Here is a 5,446-nt window from a genome sequence, read left to right on the forward strand (position 1 = left end):
TATTATTATATTAAAATATTATATTAAAATATATAATATATAAATAAATTATATATTATATTATTATATATAATATATTATAATATATAATATATATATTTGAGACAGTCTCCCTCTGTCACCCAGGCTGGAGTCCAGTGGCACAATCTCAGCTCACTGCAACTTCTGCCTCCTGAGTTCAAGCTATTCTTATGCCTCAGTCTCTGGAGTAGCTGGGATGAAAGGCGTAGGCCACCATGCCTGGCTAATTGTTTTCATATTTTTAGTAGAGATGGGGTTTTGCCATGTTGCCCAGGCTAGTCTCGAACTCCTGGCCTCAAGTGATCTGCCCGCCTCAGCCTCCCAAAGTTTGCTGGGATTACAAGCATGAGCCACCACACCTGGCCCTGGATATAGTAAATTTTAGATGTCTATAATCAGTGCAGGTGGGGATGTCGAGTAGACAGTTGGATGGATGAGTCTGCAGTTCAGGGGAGAGATCTGGGCTGGAAAAGTAAATTTGGACCTTGTCAGCATATAGATACAGTAGCTACCAGCCACATGTGACTATTCAGCACCTGAAATGTGGCTAGCCTGAAATGAGACATGCTATGAGTGGAAAATACTCACTGGATGTCAAAGACTTAATACAGAAAAAAAAAAGGGCAATATTTTATTAACAATTTTAAAAATATTGATCACATGTTGATATGATATTTTGGCTATATTGGATTAAATAAAATACATTATTAAAATTGATTTCACGTGTTCCTTTTTACTTGTTGAACGTGGCTAGTAAAATATTTAAAATTATATATATGGCTCACATCATATTTCTACTGGGCCATGCTGGTACAGATGGTATATAAACCCGTAAACACTGGATAAGATCATCAAGGGAGGCAGAAGAGTGGCTAAAGAAGAGGTCTGAAAATTGAGGCCTCATTGACAAGAAATACGTAATATATATAAATATACACCACACACACATATATAAGCACATATATACATACATACACAGGCAACTTTATTGAGCTTTAATTGTAAAGGCACACATTCATTTTATATATATGTATATTTGTGTGTGTATATATATATTCACATGTATATATATGTATATATTCGTATAACTGCCACCCCACTATATTTTGTTTTAATTGCAGCTTAAAATGAATAAACCATTTCGAATAGATTCATTGGCGCAAAGAGAGAAATACAAATCCCCCGTTTTACAATATTTAGGTACTCTTTAATTCGGCTCTTTTAGAAATCATTATTATTTCATTCTGGATAACTCACCTCCTGAGTTTTTAGAAATCAAAGGCTCTCATTGTTTACATTTCCTTTAAATTATTCTAACTCTGTCTTTATTAGATTCAGACACAGTTTGAGCCCCGTAAGAGTGGTTTTTGTTTATAACTTTTAAAAGTTTTCTAAAATTTATTTTTTTGGAGATAGGGTCTCGCTCTGTCACCTAGGCTAGAGTGCAGTGGTGTGATCATAGCTCACTGCAGCCTCCAACTCCAGTGCTCAAGCAATCTTCCCACCTCAGCCTCCTGAGTAGCTGGGACTATAGGTGCACACTACCACACCTGACTTATAACTCTTCTTTCCAATCAGACATCTCTGGGGAATGAAAATCATGACTTTATATGCACGAGGCCACTTGTACAGGGTTTAACAGACTGTCTCTACACATCTTTATACATCTCCAGGGGAGTGCCATTCACATAGTCTATGATGTGATTGGCATTCTCCAGAATTGTTCAATGGGGCAACACTTACCAACACAACATCATACTGAGATATATTGTCCTCCCCAGTGATGGCAGTTTCCGTGACATTATTCATAATTATGTACTAAACACAGGTACTGCCAAGGCTGAAATGATTTTTTATTATGTTTTCATTCTCCTGGTATTCTTTTTTTTTTTTCTTTTTTTGTTTGAGACGAAATCTCTCTCTGTTGTCCAGGCTGGAGTATAATGGTGAGATCTTGGCTCACTGCAACCTCTGCCTCCTGAGTTCATGCAATTCTCCTGTCTCAGCCTCCTGAGTAGCTGGGATTACAGGCATGCGCCACCATGCCTGGCTAATTTTTTATTTTTAGTAGAGACGGGGTTTCACCATACTGGCCAGGCTGGTCTCAAACTCCTGATCTCATGATCCGCCCACCTTCGCCTCCCAAAGTGCTGGAATTACAGGCATGAGCCACCACACCTGGCCCTCCTGGTGATCTTTTATAGACTTTCAGTAGTCCTTGGGCATGGCACACCATTTTAAAATGCAGATAATCGCATAATAACTACAGAAATGTGTTCCCTTAGACTTCATCATTCCCAACACACTCTGGCTTCTTGGCATTCTTCCCCCCCTCCCCCGGCCCCTTTATCCACGCCAACCAGCACACATGGGCAGTTTCTCAGGGCATGATTAATATTTGGACTTTTAAAGTAAGGAAATTTCTGGAAACAGACAATATATATTATATTGCTACAGTTTTACAAGCACAACTTCTCACTTTACTCTGAATTATGGAAATTTTAACATACAACATACACAAAAGCAGAAAGAATGGCATAATTAATTCTCATGCACCCATAATTCAGCTTCCACAATTATTAGCTTTTTGCTAGCCTTGTTTCATCTACCACCACTAGCCCCCCCCATTTATTTTATTTTTTTTGAAACAGGGTATTGCTGTGTCACCCAGGCTGGAATGCAGTGGCATGATCACGGCTCACTATGCCCTTATCCTCCCAGGCTCAAACAATCCTCCCACCTCAGCCTCCCAAGTAGCTGGGACTATAGGTACATGCCACTACACCTATCTAATTTTCTAATTTTTTTTTGTAGAGACAGGGGTCTCCCAATGTTGCCCAGGCTGGTCTTGAATTCCTGGGCTCAAGCAATCTTCCCATCTTGGTCACCTAAAGTGCTAGGATTACAGACATGAACGACACAACAGCATGCACAGCCTTTCCCGCCCGCCTTTTTTTGAGACAGATCTCACTCCATCGCCCAAGTTGTAATACAGTGATGTGATCATAGCTCACTGCAGCCTCTACCTCATGGGCTCAAGTAATCCTCCCACCTCAGCCTCCCAAGTAGCTGGGACTACCGGCACTCATCACCTTACCTATATAATGTTTTTAAATTATTTTTTTGTGGAGATGGGGGTCTCCGTATGTTGTCCAGGCTGGTGTTGTATTTTTTAAATTGAGCTGGAATTTGCATAATAGGTAACCATTTAAAAGTGTACAATTCAGTGGCATTTCATGCATTCAAAATGCAGTGCAATCACTACCTCTCTCTAGTTTCAAACGTTTTTATCACCCCAGAAGAATACCCTGTACCCATTAAGTAACTGCTCTTTATTTCCCCCTCTCCGTGACCCCTGGCAACCACTAATATGCTTTCTGTCTTTATACATTTGCCTATTTGGGGCATTTTATAAGAAAGGAATCATACAATATGTGAATTTTTGTGTCTGGCTTCTTTCATTTAGCATGTTTTAGAGGCTCATTCAAATTGTAGCTTGTATCACTCATGCATTCCAATTTATTGCTGAATAATATTTCAAAATATAGATGTACCACAATTTATTCACTCATCCATTGATGGACATTTGGGCTATTTCCACCTTTTGACTATTATGAATAATGCTGCTATAAACAATTATGTACAAGTTTCTGTGCAGACATATGTTTTCATTTTTCTTGGAAATATACCTCGGAATGAAGTTGCTAAATCATATGGTAATTCTACACTTAACTTTTTGAGGAACTGCCAAACTGTATTCCACAGCAGCTGCACCATTTTACATTCCCACCAGCAATATACAAGGGTTCCCATTTCTGTACATCTGACCAACACTTGTTATTGTCTCTCTCTTTCTCTCTCTCTCTCTCTGTGTATGTGTGTGTGTGTGTGTGTGTGTGTGTGTGTGTGTGTGTGTATTATAGCCATCCTAGTGGGTGTGAAGTGGTATCTCATGGTTTTGATTTCCACATACCTAATTACTAATGATACTGACCATTTTTTCTTTTTTCTTTATTCTTTATTTTATTTTATTTTTTTTTTTTTGGAGGCAGAGTGAAGCTCTGTCATCCAGTCTGGAGTGCTGTGGGACTATCTCAGCTCACTGCAACCTCTACCTCCTGGGTTCAGCAATTCTCCTGCCTCAGCCTCCCAAATAGCTGGTATTACAGGTGCATACCACCACGCCTGGCTAATTTTTGTATTTTTAGTAGAGACGGGATTTCGCCATGTTGGCCAGGCTGGTCTCGAGCTCCTGGCCTCAAGTGATCCATCCACCTTGACCTCCCAAAATGCTGGGGTTATAGGCGTGACCCTTTGCACCTGGCCCAACATTTTTTCACGTGCCTGTGGGTCATTTGTATATCTCCTCTGGAGAAATGTCTGTTCAAGTCCTCTACCCGTGTTTTTGTTTTGTTTTGTTTTGCTTTGTTTTTTAAGAGAGAGGATCTCACTCTGTCAGCAGACTGGCGTACAATGGCACCATTATAACTTACTGCAGCCTCAACCTACCAGACTCAAGCGATTCTCCACCTCAGCCTCCTGAATAGCTGCTCTGACCATTTTTTAATTGGATTGTTGGCCCTTTTCTTATTGAATTGTAAGAGTCCTTTACATATTCTGAATACTAGACCCTTATTAGAAATATGATTTGCAAATATGTTTCCCATTCTGCAGGTTGACTTCTCACTTTCTTTATCATGTCCTTCGGTGTACAAAAGTTTTAAATTTTGAAGAAATCCAACTTACCTATTTTTTTTTCTTTTGGTGCTTGTGCTTTTGGTATCAAACCTAAAAATTCATGCCAAATCCAAGGTCATAAAGATATATCTCTATTTTCCTCTAAGAGTTTTATCATTTCAGATGTTTATTTAATTTTTAATTTTAATTTTAATTTTAATTTTTTTTTTTTTTTTGAGACGGAGTCTTGCTCTGTCACCCAGGCTGTAATGCAGTGGCACAATCTCGGCTCACTGCAACCTCTGCCTCCTGGGTTCAAGTGATTCTCCTGCCTCAGCCTCCTGAGTATCCGGGACCACAGGTGCCCACCACCACACTTAGCTAATTGATGGGTTTTCACCATGTTGGCCAGGCTGGTCTCAAACTCCTGACCTCAAGCGATCCACCTGCCAGGCCTCCCAAAGTGCTGGTATAGGCATGAGCCACCACACCCGGCCTCAGTTGTTATATTTAGATCATTGATCCATTTTGAATTAATTTTTGTATATGGAGTGAGATAGGGATCCAACTTTATTATTTTGCATGTGGTTTTCCAGTTGTCCCAGCATTATTTGGTGGTGAAGAGACACTTTTTCCCCCATTGTATAGTCTTGACGTTTTCTGTAGTATTTTAAAGTAAATCCTAGACATCATGTTGTTTCATCTGTAAATACTTCAGTGTTGATTTCAAATCAATAAATACTTCATT

The sequence above is a fragment of the Sapajus apella genome, unplaced genomic scaffold (genome assembly GCF_009761245.1).
Source record: "Sapajus apella isolate SASKATOON/1434 unplaced genomic scaffold, GSC_monkey_1.0 scaffold102, whole genome shotgun sequence".
NCBI classification, from domain to species: Eukaryota; Metazoa; Chordata; class Mammalia; order Primates; family Cebidae; genus Sapajus; species Sapajus apella.